Source organism: Trachemys scripta, chromosome 1 (genome assembly GCF_013100865.1).
Source record: "Trachemys scripta elegans isolate TJP31775 chromosome 1, CAS_Tse_1.0, whole genome shotgun sequence".
NCBI classification, from domain to species: Eukaryota; Metazoa; Chordata; order Testudines; family Emydidae; genus Trachemys; species Trachemys scripta.
Genome location: NC_048298.1, coordinates 151472365 through 151490641, shown reverse-complemented (window position 1 = coordinate 151490641; position 18277 = coordinate 151472365). Strand labels below are relative to the sequence as shown.

At 41.3% G+C, this 18277-nt stretch overlaps 1 protein-coding gene across 3 annotated transcripts in view; it reads left to right on the top strand.

The window, feature by feature from the left end:
* COL8A1 (collagen type VIII alpha 1 chain) overlaps positions 1 to 18277 on the top strand; it is a 114845-nt gene that overhangs the window by 57191 nt on the left and 39377 nt on the right. The window contains exon 2 of one of the 3 annotated variants that reach the window (XM_034789825.1): positions 9347 to 9433. The exons of the other annotated variants lie outside the window; for them this stretch is intronic. The gene's annotated coding sequence lies outside the window, so the exon portion shown is untranslated. The remainder of the gene's footprint in view (positions 1 to 9346; positions 9434 to 18277) is intronic. 3 annotated transcript variants of the gene reach the window in all.

Here is an 18277-nt window from a genome sequence, read left to right as displayed (position 1 = left end):
ACCAAAAATAAACACACAGTCAAAAACCATCATTACCTAGTGAGATCTTCTAATTAAAAAAAGATTTTAGGAAATTGAAATCTGATCATCATATCCAATTAAGGAAATCGGCTCTTTGAAAAATGTGGAATGTGTGGCCTATTTTAACATATATACTGAACTGGTTTAAACAGAAGGGTTTACTTAAAACTTGAAATTAAATGTAAAGATGGACTCAACGTTGACATGTAGCTTGTGGTAGTAAAAACTGAATTATTATTTAAAGTATAGCCATCAGCAAAGCAAAGCTATAGAATTAATTAAATAAAGAAGATAAATACCAATGGTTTACAAAAGCAAAACATGCATTGTATTTTTTCAAATACTAGGGCCTGATCCAGCTCCCACTGAAGTCATTCTCACTCTGACTCTCTGGCCCAATGACTGTTAGTAGTTAACCCAACTACTATTGTTCCACTGTGGATCAATACTTAAAGAGTCATTGGGTGGGTGGCACCTATGGGGTTTGGTAGGAGTTTTGTGGAACTCCAGTGTTGCCTAAAACTGGGAGTTAGGTGTCTAAGTAACTTTCTGGATCCCACCCTAAATCCTGGCACTGCCACTGACTTGCTGAGAGACTTTGAGCAAGTTACTACCTCTGTGTCCCTCAGTTTTCTCAATTGTAAAATGGGATTAACAACATTCGCCAGTACCTACCTCACAAAATCTTGCGAGGAATAGCTAGTGCCGTAAAAAGTTAGGTAAGTGCTATACAGTATTACTATGAAATTGGCTTTGCTAGGTTCATCTTTTCAATGGAGAATAGAAAAGTCATTTCAGTGTCTACAGCTCTTTTTCCTCACCATGTTTCCCACCCTGAAAGACACCCACCCCCAGCTGTTTCTAAACCCAATCCTGAGAGCAATGTTAGCTGCTAATACTTCTTTCAACTAGCTTTTTCCAAATAATATTGAGCTCGGCCTTAAAGCTATTTATAATCATTAATCGCCAGACTCTGTTACTCTTACTCACACTTAATAGGTACAGCTTGCTCCTTGAGTAATCTCACTGGGATAAATAGGATTACTCATGAAAGGTAAAGGTGAAAACTACTGATGTCAGAGATGGAAAACAGTTATGAGGTCATCTAGGTCAGTACATTGCCAACTAAGTACAGTACTTTCTAGTGCTATTACCTGCTAGGTTTATATGTCTCAAGCCATCAGACTTCCAGTATTTTCCATGGAAGTTTTAGTCTAATAAATCTCAGTCAGAATTGTTTTCATAATATTGAGCATACCTATTCTTTTTCTTAATGACTGATTATACCCTTTGTCCCATCCAATTATTCTGTTCCATTCTTAGCTGTCCTAAGTAGTTGCACATATTTATCATGGCCTGCCTCATTTCATTTGTTGTTTAGCCAAACTCTCATTTAGATCTAATACTCTTTCAGCACCTTAATCATTTCTGTTGCTTCTCTATGACCTCCCTAAAATTTACCTTCAGATTTCTAGTAGAGAGAACTCACTGTACTATTCTAGGTATAATGCCTCATGGTTGCCTCATAACAGCTATGAGAGTTAGGTGGAAGAACAGATCATATTAAATTAGGCAATAAAACAGATGTCTTAGTTGCTAACTGGATAAACCACACTGCATGAGTCCTCTGAGTTTTCTGACTAATTTCTTTTAGGCATTATTTTTTAAAATGTCCACAGTCTTGGTGCCGGGTTAAACGCATTCCAGTCCAAAGAAACATCTCAGAATTTTATCAGTAGATACTAACAGCTCCAACCCAAACAAACACTTTTGAATGAAACTCCAATAGAGTCAGTCAACACTTGTTAAAAGATGGCTGCTTTGCACCTTCTAAAGTCCTGTTTGATGCATGATTTGAATTGGGCAAGTTACAATTGTGCCCAATATCACTGTTAACAAACACAGGTGTAAGCGCAGTTTCCCTAGTTATCTACTGCCAAGAGGGATTTCTGTAAAACATTATAGAATTTTCCTTAATAATTTATAGAACAACGTTTTCACATGGTGTAATTTTCAGGTGTTGACACAAACCAGAGAACTATTTCAAATAGTGTGTCAGGCGCTATTGCTGACAGGGCAACAGTTGCCTCTGTGTCACTCAACAATGAAGTCGGCTAATGCAAGTTTACTTGAAACCCTGCAACAGAGCAAACCTTCAGCTCTTGTTTTTTTTTAAAAACATTCTTTCAGTAGTTTATCCTGGGTTTTGCACAACCTTTTCAGAATTAAGCACCCTACCAGACTGCTGCCAATGAGGATTGCTTAATTCCTCACTAAAGGAGAGGTCTTGTTGTTTAAATAAAGTAGCTACTGTGGTAGACTTTCTGATATGTTAAGAGTATTACAGGATCTAGAGGTAGACTTGGGAAAAAAAGGAAAGTAAGAGAAATTAAACAGTGTGCTATTGAAACATAGAGGACATCATTACACGTGATGTGACTACATCAGATACGGGTAGGAGTAGAATGATTTAACTGGGTTACCTGCACAGCAAAGTAATGCGTTCTAATGAAATTATACTGTGCAGTAATGCTATTTTTTACATCTTTCTTTAATGGATTAAACAAGGTTCCTTTTTTGGCCCCACCTTCTGGGTGTGCTGAGGGAAGAGAAGCCACAAGGAGTCTCTTGCACAGACAGCCAGGCACCATACTGATGCAGGAGAGAAGGCCCTGGCTACTGCTATGGCAGACACTAGCTACTATAGAAGAAATGAGGTGGGAAGTAGTCGGGTAAGGGTGGGACAGGCGTACAGGCTTCATGCACCTACAAGATCTTTATCAAGCATTCGTAAAACTACAATACCCACCTGGGGAAGTGAGGAAACAGATTGACAGAGCAAGACGGGTACCCAGAAATCACCTACTACAGGACAGGCCCAACAAGGACAATAACAGAACACCACTGGCCATCACATACAGCCCCCAGCTAAAACCTCTCCAGCGCATTATCCACGATCTACAACCTATCCTGGAAAATGATCCCTCACTCTCACAGACCTTGGGAGGCAGGCCAGTCCTTGCTTACAGACAACCCCCCAACCTGAAGCAAATACTCACCAGCAACTACACACCACACCACAGAAACACCAACCCAGGAACCTATCCCTGTAGCAAACCTCGTTGCCTACTCTGTCCCCATATCTACTCTGGCAACAGCATCAGAGGATCCAACCACATCAGCCACACCATCAGGGGCTCATTCACCTGCACATCCACTAATGCCATATATGCCATCATGTGCCAGCAATGCCCCTCTGCCATGTACATTGGCCAAACCGGACAGTCCCTCCGCAAAAGAATAAATGGACACAAATCAGACATCAGGAATGGTAACATACACAAGCCAGTAAGTGAACACTTCAATCTCCCTGGTCATTCTATTACAGATTTAAAAGTCACTATCATTGAACAAAAAAACTTCAGAAACAGACTTCAAAGAGAAACAGCAGAACTAAAATTCATTTGCAAATTCAACACCATTAATCTGGGCTTGAATAGGGACTGGGAGTGGCTGGCTCACTACAGAAGCAGCTTTTCCTCTCCTGGAATTGACACCTCCTCATCTATTATTGGGAGTGGACTACATCCACCCTGATTGAATTGGCCCTGTCAACACTGGTTCTCCACTTGTGAAGTAACTCCCTGCTCTCCATGTGTCAGTATATAATGCCTGCATCTGTAACTTTCACTCTATGCATCCGAAGAAGTGAGGTTTTTACTCACGAAAGCTCATGCCCAAATAAATCTGTTAGTCTTTAAGGTGCCACCAGACTCCTTGTTGTTTTTGTAGATACAGACTAACACGGCTACCCCCTGATACTTGAAAGAGTGGTGGAGCTGCTGTTGTTGCATTTCCTGGGAGTTCCCTGCTAGAATTCTTATAGAGTCGGACAAAGTTAACCCAGTGGCACCTGCTGAGGTGTGGCCTCTGCACATCTGCTCCAGCATAGGCTAGTGCTTAAAAGCCACAATCTGGCCATTAACGTTTATTAAGATATGTCACAAAGTGTGACCAGAACAATACTTGATACAAGTCCAATTTAAACGGGAAACCTTAAATTCGTCTCTGGAAATATGTCAAAGAGCATCTACAGTGATTTGTAGAAAGGCTCAAAGCCACTATAGTTGCAGCTGAAGCTCAAGGCACCTCCAGCTCCCAGCGGAGGCGAGGGTGTTCATCAAACCCCCAGCTGGCACCTATATTCGGAACAGAGATTAAACCCTCTGCATTCCGATTAGATTCAAAGCATCCCTCCTAAACTCTGACCCGTTATACATCAAAATTAAAGACCAGGGTATAAACCAATGTCATTTTGATTGCATCTTCACAGCATTTGGATGATTCTTCTACACGGATGTGAATTGGCCTGACAGCCAGATAACTACAGTTTTAAATGGGCTCTGTACTCCTCCTATAGAGCTCAGTGGGAAGCTGCATCCAATTCTCATCCCATAGTTAAATGAACCACTGAGAATCTTAACCAAGCAGCCACACTGAGCTGCAATACAGTCTAAGTGAGAACAGTGGCCTCGTTCTAGCAATGCCTGAATGATATGAAATTAAGGCACCCTTAGTTTCCCATTCCCTACATGCAGACAGGCTGGCTTGTGAGTCCTTGGCATGCCTGCCGCCTCCTTCCAGCCACCAAGCCCCAGGTACCTCAAAGCATTTCAGGCATCAGGTCTGAAGGCAAAAAATCACCCCTGTGCAAAGTGCCAACACCCTCAAAATAGGACTGGAGTGCTGCAGGGCCCTTGTGCTGGTCTTCTGGCTTCGGGGGCACTTCACCCATTAAAACCAAAAGGGAAGAGAGAACCCTGGGGTACAAACATGGGGCACTTACAGTTAGGGATCTACGTGGGTCCTAAAGCGCTGGGTTGGGGAGTACATCCCCCTGTTACATGACTATCCTACCTAAGCTTTGCTCTCGGGGGGGATCTGTCTCTTTGCCAGGGTCTGTGCTACATTAAAGAGACTGGACAATCTTGTGCATGGAATGTAGGTAGGAACAGCTCAGAAATATTTTCTCACTGATTTTCTTCCTATGATTCCCACAACTTTAGAGAGGAATGGTGATTTATTGCAATGGATTTATGGTTCGTTCCAAGTGATTTGTGACAAAATAAGCATAAGGCTCTTGCCCAGGTCTTCTACACAATGTGTCTGTCTGTTAAGCTAGTGAGCTGTAAACTGGAAGCACAGAACTAATCTGAATTCTTGCAGCTTGTGAAAGTTCATCTGTCAGACCAGCTTCTTGAACAAGCACCCTGGGAATTTACTGGGAAAAATTACATCAGCATAAGCATTCCCTCAACATGCTGCAGTTTATTAAAAAACGTTATTGATTTTCTTCAAGCACCAAACATTGACACTTACACAGCCATGAAGCTAAAACACAAAGAAGTCAAGAGAAATAAGCAAAAGAAAAAAATTAATAATGGGCCTGGCTTCATCTCGCAGTTTCACCTGTGGGTGAATCAGAAATAATCCCACGGAGTTACACCAGTTTAAGTGACAGGAGAATCAGGCTCAATAGCTACATCAGGCACCATGAGAAAATAGAATTTGCATTTCTGCACCAGAATCCTGGGCCATCATAGACAGTCTCCTGCTTACAGCAATGACTGATACATGATGCCTCAGAGGAAAGAGTCTCCTTCCCTTCCTCACATCAAGACCAATGGTTTACTTAAATCCCACTTAAACCCTCAGAGATTTTTATACCAGCCGTTAATGTCATAGTGACCAACTGTTCTTGTATTATGGGATGACATTAAAAATTGGGATTGATCAATTTTTTAATTCTCCTGAAGTTAATGGAGCCATTGCAAATTTATTAAAATATAGATGTACTCAGAATTGTGCCAAATGTCTATAATTGTAGTATAATACACACTAGTGTGATTTGGCCAAGCATCTATAATTGTTGCATGATATATTATCTGGAAAGAGTCAGGAGACAGGCAACATAGAAATATTAACTCAAGCACTGAACACCTTAGTAACCTGGTTTTCAGGTGTTAATCATACCCTAATAAGAAAAAGAAAACGAAAAGAAAGAGACCAGATAGTAATGACATGTAATAGAGACGGTGTGAACCATAAAAGCTTCAAAGACTAACTGAGATAAGCATCCAAAATTTGAATGTTTGCCTCAATTAAATTAAATTTGCTCTGCAAAATGGAGCTGCAAATCTGATGAGTTTTATGGTACAACTACTATCTTTCTTGCTTCTGGTTAAATGGGAAACACTAGAACATCTTTTCTTATTACATGGTCTTAGCACTTCCTGGGGGAACCAGGAATGTACAAAGGAGCACTACGTGGAAGAAGGAAAAACATGTTGCCTCCACAAAGGTGTGCATAGGATGTGAGTTTCAAATTGGCTCAGATGAAAGGAAAATGCCTGCCACTTAGATTAAGGACTAGAACTACCCAAGATGCTGCAGAAAGTCACTAATTTCAGCTCCCTGAGCCACAAGGAAAATGTAAACTGGTGGGGGAAGCAGGCAATATTGCCACAGGGGCTGGACTGATTCAGTGCATCCACCGCTGACCTGGCCACAGCCTCTCTTTGGCCAGTGCTGGTCACTTTGTGGGTGGAGCTAACTCACTGTAGGTCCCTTGGTGGAGGAGTGAACAGCCAGGCCAGTGCAATGAATTGTAATTAACATTTCCCTGCTCAACTTCTTCCTGCCTTCCAGCACCATGTTTACTGACAAGGGCCTCTGCTGGTATAGAGCCTCAATCTAGGTCTAAACCTTTTTCGGTAGCCCTGATATTATGAAAGTCCCATAAACTATCTATAACCTGTAGGTACCATAATGGTCATTAGCCACCCCAGGTGAAATCATGGTCCCACTGAAGTCAATGGCAAAACTCCCATTGACTTCAACATGGACAGGATTTCACCACCCATGTCTTAGCTGGTGTCATTGCCTTTAATTCCAACTGTTGTCATTCTCCTTGGTGCATAATTGACTGAAAATTATTTTCTGCTGGATCAACTTTAGGCTTAAGTCCAAGGCAAAGTTTGTGACATCTGCTCAAATGGGATTCCACACTGCTTGACTGAGAGCCCCATTCCACTCCAACCTGTAGCTATCGAGTCCTCAATGGCTTTGGAATAATGGAATCATAAATTGAAATTGCTTTGTATTTTATGCAGCCCCAGGCTGCAATAAGCCTTAAAATGGGTGGATCTTTTAGGGAAGCCTGCTAATGTAGAACTATTGTATGTGAGTTTCTCATTTGGGGACCTACCCAATAGTGGGATTTATCCAGTAAATTTCTTTGCTGGAGTGTTGCAAATGATGTGAGAAAATCATCTGGGAACAGCAGTAAGAATACTAACAAATAGTTTGGACTTTTATAGCAACTTCCATCCCATGATCTCAAAGCATTTCCAAATGTTGCTCAATTTAGCCTCATAACCTCCCACTGAGAGGTAGGTAAATATTATTGTCCCCATTTTATTGATGAGGAAACTGAGGCACAGAGATTAAGAGATTTCCCAACATCACATAGACAATCTGGTGCAGATGGTCTTCTGAACTAATAACTCTGTTCTTCCTCCCTACCTAATGCTGTCTATGTTCGGCTGACTACACTGAATACCTTTCTGTATCCCCTCCAGTCCACCCACATTTTTTCTTCTTTATCTCAGAATATGAGCTATTCCATAGAGAAGACTTGGAATAGTAAAGGCATTACTTTCCTGCTAGTCACGCCCAAGCTCTTTTAGTGTTTGAACTTTGCAAGAAGTTGTACTACAGGCCAATTAATGAAGAAAAAGCTTTAAAGATTTTTTTTCTGGTAGGAACCATACTGATGCTTTTTTATCTTTCTCTGATAAAGTGCTTGTTTTAGAGTCAAAGAATCATATTGTAATATGTTAAATTTTGGAAAACAAACCACCACGAACTCCCTTCACCTCTGTTTGTACCTCTTTCAAGTACATCCAGAAACAATTTAGGCTTCTTTCCCATGCGTTATTGAAGTAATCTGGACATACTGGGTATATTTAAGGGTAAGATGTTCATAGGTATGGAATCCTGGGAATAGCATTCATCCTAATGAATGCTATTTGATATCAGTGTCACATTTGCAGTTCCACCCATCTTCCCTCATCAAGCTTTATCTTAAGTTTAAATTAACTATGTCCTTGATATCACTTTTATCAAAGCCAAATATTTTAACCTCTCAGGCATCCACTTAAGCTTCCAACTATCCCGCTGAGAATTGGAACATCCCCTCAACATTGGCCAGACCTAATACTTTTCCTAATTAACCTTGTACTGTGATTAGATTTGGAACCAAAGTCACGAACAAGCTTCAGTGAAAGAGAGACTATTTGATTGGGGCTGGTCATCTGCAATGTTTCCAACTACAGACATTAGTTCTTTGTATTGTTCTAATTCCCAGTAATCAAGGATTCTGGCAAATTCTCATATATCTTAGGATTTTATATTGCCACCTACACTATAATAACTGAGCACCTTCCATGTAAAATCAATAGCAAGAGCTACATCCCTAGTGGACTTCATGGATTCTTTTCTCTCTGTTTTTGGGGTCAAAACTCTGTTTATTTTAGATTTTATTAGTTTCCTCTTTTTTTGTAGTTGGTAGGATTTTATAGAGTAGAAGCAGGTGTCAGTGTCATGATTGTCTCTTATGACAGAGATGAAGATTTTGCAGTGTTTCCTAAAGACAGTCAGACTCTGGATTCAGCAGATCTTCTCCAAAAGTATTTTCCCATTGCTGGAACCCTTCGATGGAGAATTCTCTATCGTCAGGTGTCATGCCCTCTGTCATAGGCTTTGCAATCTGTATTGTCCCCCAAGAGCAGAGCTGTCAAGGAGGTTCCTAGACTGAAATTCAGAATTGGATGTACCTGGGGCTTGATCCATTAATTGCTTTGAAACGTAGGGCAAAGGCCTTAAATTGGCATTGAAAACTGACTGGAAACCAATGGAAAGACTTGAGCAAGGGCCTGATATGCTCACAATGGCCCAAGCCAGGGAGAAGGCAGGCAGCCTCATTCTGTACTAGCTGAACCAGCCTATGCATGGTCTTCACATTCAGCTCCAGGTACAGTGACCTACAATAATCCAGTCTGGAAGTGACAAATGTATGGATCATAGTAGCTTGGTGTTTATCTGGGAGGAAGGGACAACGTTTCCTAGCAAGAACTGCTGTTACAAATGGTTTTTAGCACCTATATAGCATGTGATTTCAAGACTGAAAGAGATGAGAGGGGGGATAACTCTAGCAGTTACTTCTCTCATGCACATATAGTTTGAATATTTGATCTATTCACAGAACCCATCACCCAACTTCAGTTGGCTGCCGTGCGTAAGAACAAGTAGTCCCACCTCACCCTTCTCACCATCTACAGAAGAGGCTGGTGTAAGACTCTACTTTGTAGTCATGCAAGTTAAAAATTTCACTAACTGTCTAGCATCATTAAATAGCAACCTGTTCTTATTGAATCCTACTTGGTTAAACTGAATTATACTTGAGAAGAGTTTTTTCTAATCTGCCTACCAGAACCATTGCCAGTATTTTACAGTCTACCTTTTTTATGGAAATCAATCTATATTTTTTACACTCACTTGGTACCGTCAAAAGCTTGAGGATTACAATGGTTAGGAACATTATCATTTGGGATTCAAAAGCTTCCTGTCCATAGCAGACTCAGACATTTGCCTGCAAATTATTATTAGCACATCTTTATAGAGTTGTCTCAGGGATCCATCAAGCTCTGGACTCTTGCTGGCTTTTTACGGCATGAATTGCTTCCATAATTGCCTGCTAGTTATGCTCCTGTCCCAATGTTCTTTCTGTTCCTAAATTGGCTGTGAGAGTTCAACTGAGTGAAAGAACTTACTGTATTCTGCAGTATATGAATTGTCCCTGGCTGCATAAATATTTGAGAAGAAATGCTTCATTTAGAGACATCACTTAACATTCTCCTTTTGCCAGACCATTTTATTAATTAAAATCGGTCCTTTGGCCATCGTTTTCTCTATTACTAATGCAAGATGGAGCGGACTATCATTTCTAGCCTGTAGTATACTTTATCTTGTGGCTGCTATGTCATCAAAAGACACTTTGATGTGTCTTTGTATAGTGTTACAGCTCAGTCACCTGTTAAATATTCTAATCTGAGACTCTCTCTAATAAATCATTTTGAGTTGCTGAAATTATGAAAAAAATCCCATCTTGGAAGGAATGCTTTACTTGTGTGCTGCATGTTCTAATTAGTTAACTACAGATTCTAAAAATAGACAGTAATTCAGTGCTTGAGAATGTTCAGTACATTCCCCAGGGCTCACTATGGCTAGTCTAAAGAACAGGAGTACTTGGGGCACCTTAGAGAATAAGGGCTGGTCCACACTAACCCCCCAGTCCAAACTAAGATACGCAACTTCAGCTACGTGAATAACGTAGCTGAAGTCGAAGTACCTTAGTTCGAAATACAAGGTACTTACCGCAGGTCCACACACGGCAGGCAGGCTCCCCCGTCGACTGCGCGTACTCCTCTCGCAGAGCAGGAGTACTGGTGTCGATGGCGAGCATTTCCGGGATCAATTTATCGCGTCTAGACAAGACGCGATAAATTGATCCCAGAAGATCGATTGCTTACCACCAAACCCAGAGGTAAGTATAGATGTACCCTAACAAATTTATTTGAGCATAAGCTTTTGTGGGCTACAGCCCACTTCATCAGATGCATAGAATGGAACATATAGTAAGAAGATGTATATACATACAGAGAACATAAAAAGGTGGAAGTTGCCATACCAACTCTAAGAGGCTAATCTGTGGCCACAAGGTGCACTCCATCTGAAATATTTTATGATCTTTTGAAGCATAGAATATCAGGGTTGGAAGGGACCTCAGTAGGTCATCTAGTCCAACCCCCTACTCAAAGCAGGACGAATCCCCAATTTTTGCCCCTGATCCCTAAATGGCCCCCTCAAGGTTTGAACTTATAACCTTGGGTTTAACAGGCCAATGCTCAAACCACTGAGCTACCCCTCCCCAAGCAATGGTCCTTGTTCCAGTATTTGCCCTGTTGACCTGGGACCAGGTTTGATGTTCCTACAGAGAGGACGGATGGTCCAGGGGTAGGGCACTAGCCTGAGATGTAGAATATCCAGTTTCAATTCCCTTCTCTACCGCACATGTCCTGTGTGACATTGAGTAAATTATTTAGTCTCTGTGCCTCAGGTTCCCATCTGCAAAATGGGAATAATAGCACTGCCCTGCTACACTGGGGTGCTGTGAAGATAAATACATTGAAGATTGTGAGGCTCTCAAATACTATGGTTTCAGAGTAGCACCTGTGTTAGTCTGTATCTGCAAAAAGAACAGGAGTACTTGTGGCACCTTAGAGACTAACACATTTATTTGAGTATAAATGTGTTAGTCTCTAAGGTGCCCCAATACTCCTGTTCTTTTTGCAGATACTGTGGAGATGGGTGCCATATAAACTCCTTAGATAGATTCAATCTCCACTATTGTAGTACTGAAAAAATTCTCCTAATTACCTATAAAGGAGGAAGCTCTTTAACATCTTGCCTTAAAAGAGTAGCTAACAGAGTGTGAATGATTTTGTCCTTTGCAGCCAGCAGTGGGGTTTTAATCACAAGGATGGTGTTTTTTAATATGCTGTCAGAACTTGTCACTCTCTAAACCCAAAACATTTTACTGTCTGATGGAAAGGGATAAATATAATGATTTTTAAAATGGAGTGCTGGTAGATAATCTTTGTCTGATTTCCTACTCCAGAGGTGGATAGAATCGGTACATCCTCTTGTGTAAGTAATGATCAACAGTTTTCATATGAAAAAATTAAAATTTTCTGCAATTTATATTTTGAGATTTGCTTGGTTTTGCTCATTCTCAGCAGTTTGGGTTTAAGGTCCTGATACAACAAAGAATTTAGGCATATACCTAGCTTTAAGCAAATGAGTATTCCTATTGAACTACTCACATATTTAAAATTAGGCATATGTTTAAGTACTTTACTAACTCGGGGCCTTAGAGACTAGAACAGAAAAGAAAATTAGGCTTTACTTCTTCTATATGCTGTGAGATTCCACATGCCCAAAATGTTTCTGTGCTGGCTTTCTCTTTTAGCCAGTGAGTAAAGCTGCGTTACTGTCCAACAATTCAGTTATCTGGGTATTGGCAATGGCGAATGTGATTTGTGTTTCCTTCTTTCTTTGTGTCTACCAGTACTAAAATAATAACCAGAGATCCTATCATCTATGCAGTTAACACAATATGGAATCTTTCTGCACGAGAACACCAGGTAAAAATATTAGATAGTATGTGATTCATATTTATGATCTTTACAATAATTCCTTTGAATAGGCTAGCCAGCAGTTAGTACAGTACTTGTACTTATTTATCCTTTTAAGACAAATGACAGGGAAGTGTTTGATCTGAGAGTGGGTAGTTTAAATAACAAATAAATAAAGCAACAAGAGTTGGATAGTACCAGTCAGAGCTGGCTACAGTTGAGGATAAGGACCTGGACCCGGCAAATATTGGCTACAACAGATACTTGCAAGTTGTGTGTTCTGATTTTATGAATATATATCAAAAATGTGCATTTCATTACATTTTTCCTTACAAGAGTAGATACATTTCCAGAAGGGATAAAAAATGATGGTTTGTTGAATGTAACAAATAATACGGAAATGGAAAGGTCTTGTTGTTTGTTTTAAAGAGGCATACAAAAATAACCCAACAATAATCCCACCATATCATTTACACCTAATCTTTCTTTTTACAGGTACCTTTCACAGAGGTGACCAATACTGGCTGACACTAGCCAACCCTATTAATGTATTAGACAATTTAAAAGTTGGAACTAGGGAAAATTTCAGCTAAGAAATCAACAGTCACGCCAGGGCACAGGTTTTGTTACAAAACACAAAACTCAGTCTAGGTGCCTTGAGTACAGACACACCACACACAGCTATGTGCAGGTGTGCCCACACACAGAGATGCAGTGATATATAATTTTAACTTTGAAGGCCTAGAAGAATTAAGATTCAACACCAAATTGCTCCTTTTAAGCTTCCTGGCACCTTGAGTCCTTAATTGCATAGTTCAGTGTGCTCCCCTGAAACTCTAGGGCCATTCACATACAATTGTGGGGTTGGTGATGTGGGGCTCTATCCCTGTCTGTGTTTGTTTGGCTGAGAGCATTGGAAGGTCATCGTAGCCATTAGCCATTGTTTCTGAAGATCTCTTGGAAACTCATCTAACATCTCCTTGGGTACTGTGACTGTGTGTCACTTCCATGTAAATATCTCGTAAGTAGCCAGATTGTGCCACAAGAATAAATTGTTTTACAGAATTTCTATCGAGGCCAACTGCCTAAAGGAAAGGTAACATCTGTGTCTGCATGTCAGCAAGTCACACGCACATCCCAGCTGCTGATTTCTCCAGTAGCCTTATCACAAGGAATTCAGGGTCAGTTTTTTAAAGGTATTAGGTACCTAAAAATGCAGATTGGCATCTAGTGAGATTGTGCCCAGATGCCTAACTCCTATTGATTTTTAGCTCTAAGTTACTAGAACCAAATGAAAGGAAATATATTTTTTGCTTAGAATTTTAGATCAGGATGAAATACTGTGTTAACTGAGAAAGAAGGGGGAATTACTCAGAGACAGTGAGGCAAACTAACAATGTAGTAAAAGGAACTTCTTGCTTTCGTTGGCTTAAGTTAAGATTTTTACAGCTAGATCTCCAAAGCATTGCACAGATTCCTATGATTTTATTCATGTAATGCACTCACTGAAGTCTATAGGAGCTACATCATTAAAACTACCCATTTAGTTCTGTAATTTTAATCTTTAATTCTTCTTGCTGTTTTAGCATAAGTTTTGTTTTCCGTTCATATGTTTAAATTCTTCTGTGTAGTATGAAAAAAAATCATAATATAAATCTGTCCAGACTGGGGCAACATGCCACTATTAACAGTTGCTCTTGTCTTCATTTTAGAAAGTGTCAAATTTTTACATAGGATCTGCAAAAGCAGAATATCTGGTAGTGGTTAGAGCAAGGAACTGGGATTTAGGAGTCATTGGATCAGTTGCTGGATCTGCTATTGATTCATTGTGTGATGTGGAGCAAGTCACCACCTTTAAACAAAGATAATGTTTACCTATCTCATAATGGTGTTGTCAGACTAAAATCATTAATATTGGCTTAAAATACCTGATGAGAAACATGGTCTTGCTCTAATTCAACAAGGCACTTATGCATGTGCATAATTTTAAGTATGTGAATGGTCCCAAGTCAAGGACATAAAAGTGATCACTCACATGCTTAAATTTCCTGTGTGCTGAAATACCTTGCTGAATTGGGGCCTTCAAAGTATTCTTCTTCTTTCATGTTCATATCCGAAACATCCATTGTTCATCTAGAAAGAAATTCTCACAGCTTTCTTCTAACACTGAACAAAATCTGGGCCCAAACTGCAAGGTGCTGGGCACCTCTTGAGAACTGCAGTTGTGCAGGCACTCAGCATGCAGCTGGATCAGGCCCCCCTCTATGTAGGCATTCAAAAAGAAGAAATATGCTAAATAGCAAGAAAATTTAGGTCATGCAGTGGTGATTCAGAATACAGACATTGTTATCACTGGATCACATTACATGAAGCGATGAATGCCTTGTTTTAGTTTGATGGCACGCAGGAGCACAGTCCAATGGCTGATGTTACCCATCCTATTTATCTTCTTTCTTCACTAAATAGGAAGCAAGGTCCCTTTCCTTATCCAGCCAAACCAAGCCAGATATGAAGCATTAGTAAAATACCTCTAAGAGGTGATTAACATGATTCTTTTCAAAGAGCAAAATATGTGGAATTCTTTTTGCAGAATAAAAATCTGATATATTTAGGGTAACTGTCTGGACAATTCTATTTTTTTTTTTTAAGTAAAAGTGACAGTCATGGCATTAGCTGCTTCTGTTAATATAATCAGTCAATGGTAGAAACTTTGCTCATCATTTCAGATGCAGTCATGCCAAATACAATCAACTCTATTTTATATATTTTGCAGAAGAAAATGCAAAAAAGCCATTCCCTCTGTGTTGCTGAAACTCCTGGTTCCGGTTCCAGTAGCTCAAAATCTTGACAATAATTGCAATATTGCATGCTGGCAGCATTTGCAAATTCAGTACAAACCTCTTTATATTTATTTCTCACTTTATAAAAAAAAAAGAGAGGGTTTTGCACCTGGATAGATACTTATGTTTTTTGGATCATGAAGCACTAAGGATCTTGAGATGCACTGATTTCTACCCCTCATGTCTCATTTTTCTCATGGTTTAAACAAAACAAAACAGTAATGTGACTTATCTGTCATAAGCAATTCTAGTGTTCTTCTCCTAGAATTTGGTGTGCATCTAGAGGGAAGCTTCACAATTACATAAAAGTTTGTGTGTTTCTATGACAGCGGGAAGGAATTCAGAGGTTGTGAAGGAGGCAAAGACACTGAAAAAGGAATGTGATATGCAAACAAGAGCAAATGATGATGTGTATTCTCACCCTTAAATATAACAAAATCTTTAAAAATAATGTTCAGTTTAAATCCGCTTCCTACCAGCATTAAAAATTGCAGTTGAAAGTGCAAATACCAGTTCTATGATGTACACATTTTGTGGTGCAGTTTACAAAATCCTTCATATGGTGCCCCTTTTGAAAAATGTGGCTGTATATATACACCTTTCTCCTGCTTTTCTTCACGCTCAGTCTTACATTCCTCAGCAGTTCTTATTCAGAAAAAATTTCCCATTGAAGTCAACGGGAGGGTTGTTATGTAAGCATCCGACAGCATTTGGCCCTATTTTTCCCCATAAAAGAGAGAACGGTATTTCAATCTAGATTACTTAGGCCTTTTTACACTACAGGTTAGGTTGAATTTAGGCACGTTAAGTCGATTTAAAAATGATTGCGTCCACACAACCAACCCCGTTCCATCGACCTAAAGGGCTCTTAAAATCGACTTCTGTACTCCTCCCCGACGAGGGGAGTAGTGCTAAAATCAACTTTGCTGGGTTGAATTTGGGGTACTGCAGACGCAAATCGATGGTATTGCCCTTCGGGAGCTAGCCCAGAGTGCTCCATTGTGACCGCTCTGGACAGCACTTTGAACTCCAATGCACTAGCCAGGTACACAGGAAAAGCCCTGGAAACTTTTGAATTTCAATTCCTGTTTGGTCAGTGTGGCGAACTCAGCAGCACAGGTGACCATGCAGTCCTCCCAGAATCGTAGAGCACAAAATGTTTCTACGCTTCCCCTATCATCTCTGTCCCTGAGGTTATCGCAGATTAGAAGGTGAAAAAAAATGCACTCACAATGACATGTTTCTGAGCTCATGCAGTCCTCCCACACTGATAGGGCACAGCTTAATGCATGGAGGCATTCAGTGGCAGAGGCCAGGAAAGAATTAAGTGAGCGCGAAGAGCAGAGGCAGGATGCGATGCTGAGGCTAATGGGGAAGCAAACGGACATGATGAAGCATCTGTTGGAGCTGCAGGAAAGCCAACAAGAACACAGACACCCGCTATATCCACTGTATAAGCGCCTCCCCTCCTCCCCATGTTCCATAGCCTCCTCACCCAGACGCCCAAGAACGTGGGGAGAAGGCTCCAGGCACCCAGCCACTCCACTCTGGAGGATGGCCCAAGCAACAGAAGGCTGTCATTCAAACAGTTTGATTTTTAGTGTGGCTACAATAAGCAATGTGACCTTGTCCTTCCCTCCTCCCCACCCCACCCAGACTACCTTGTCCATTATCTCGTTTTTTTTTAATTAATAAAAAAAGAATGCATGGTTTCAAAACAATAGCTGCTTTATTTCAAAGGGGGGAGGATGGTTGGCTTACAGGGAATTAAAATCAACAAAGGGAGCGGGTTTGCATCAAGGAGAAACACACACAACTGTCACACCAAAGCCTGGCCAGTCATGAAACTGGTTTTCAAAGCCTCTCTGATGTGCAGCGCACCTTGCTGTGCTCTTCTAATTGCCCTGGTATCTGGCTGCTCAAAATCAGATGCCAGGCGATTTGCCTCAACCTCCCACCCCGCCATAAACTTCTCCCCCTTACTCTCACAGATATTATGGAGCACACAACAAGCAGCAATAACAATGGGAATGTTGGTTGCACTGAGGTCTGACCAACAGCGCCAGCGAGCTTTTAAACGTCCAAAGGCACATTCTACCACCATTCTGCACTTGCTCAGCCTATAGTTGAACTGCTCCTTACTACTGTCCAGGCTTCATGAATGGATCCCCGAGCTCGTCGCAGGGAGCAGGAGAGCAGAGTTGCAGCGGAAGTGATGGAGCTGTACACCATGCCCTGAAAGTTGCTAGGAGCTGGGCAAGGAAGACGTTCCCAGAACCCCTGGCCAAGCTACATGTCCGACGAGGACGGTTACCAGTCTTACTGCATCTGCTGCCAGCAGCACCCAGGAGGACCAGTACAGATCCCCTGAGCTCGTTGCTGCGGAGCAGGAGAGCAGAGTTGCAGCGGAAGCGGTGGATGATGATGGTTAGCAGTCCTACCGCACCGTCTGCTGTGAAGGCAAGGAGCTGCTGCTGTGTAGCAATGCCAGCTGCTGCAGGTGCTTCTGTGTCGATTGCTTGGAGGTCCAAGTAGAGCAAGGTACCTCGGCCAAGGCAAAAGAGCAAGAGCCCTAGAGCTGTTACATGTGTCAACCACAGAAGTGCTATGGAGTGTTGCAGCGCCGACCAGACTGGAATGTACGGCTGCAAGACTTCTTCATCAGCGACAAAGGACAGGAATATGATGCACCTAAAATCTAAAAAGGCCCACACATTTTCCAGAGTCACTACCCTTGGTAACAGAACGTCAATGATTGCATTGGCTACTTGGATCACAGCAGCCCCCACAGTAGACTTTCCCACAACAGCAGCAGTGATGGTGAGCTCAGCGGGCTCCATGCTTGCCGTGGTATGGCATCTGCATGGGAAACCCAGGAAAAAAGGCGTGAAACGATTGTCTGCCATTGCTTTCGTGGAGGGAGGGCGACTGACGACATGTACCCAAAACCACCCACGACAATGTTTTTGCCCCATCAGACATTGGGAGCTTAACCCAGAATTCCAAAGGGCGGCGGAGACTGCGGGAACTGTGGGATAGCTATCCACAGTGCCCCGCTCCATAAGTCGATGCTAGCCATGGTAGTGAGGACGCACTCCG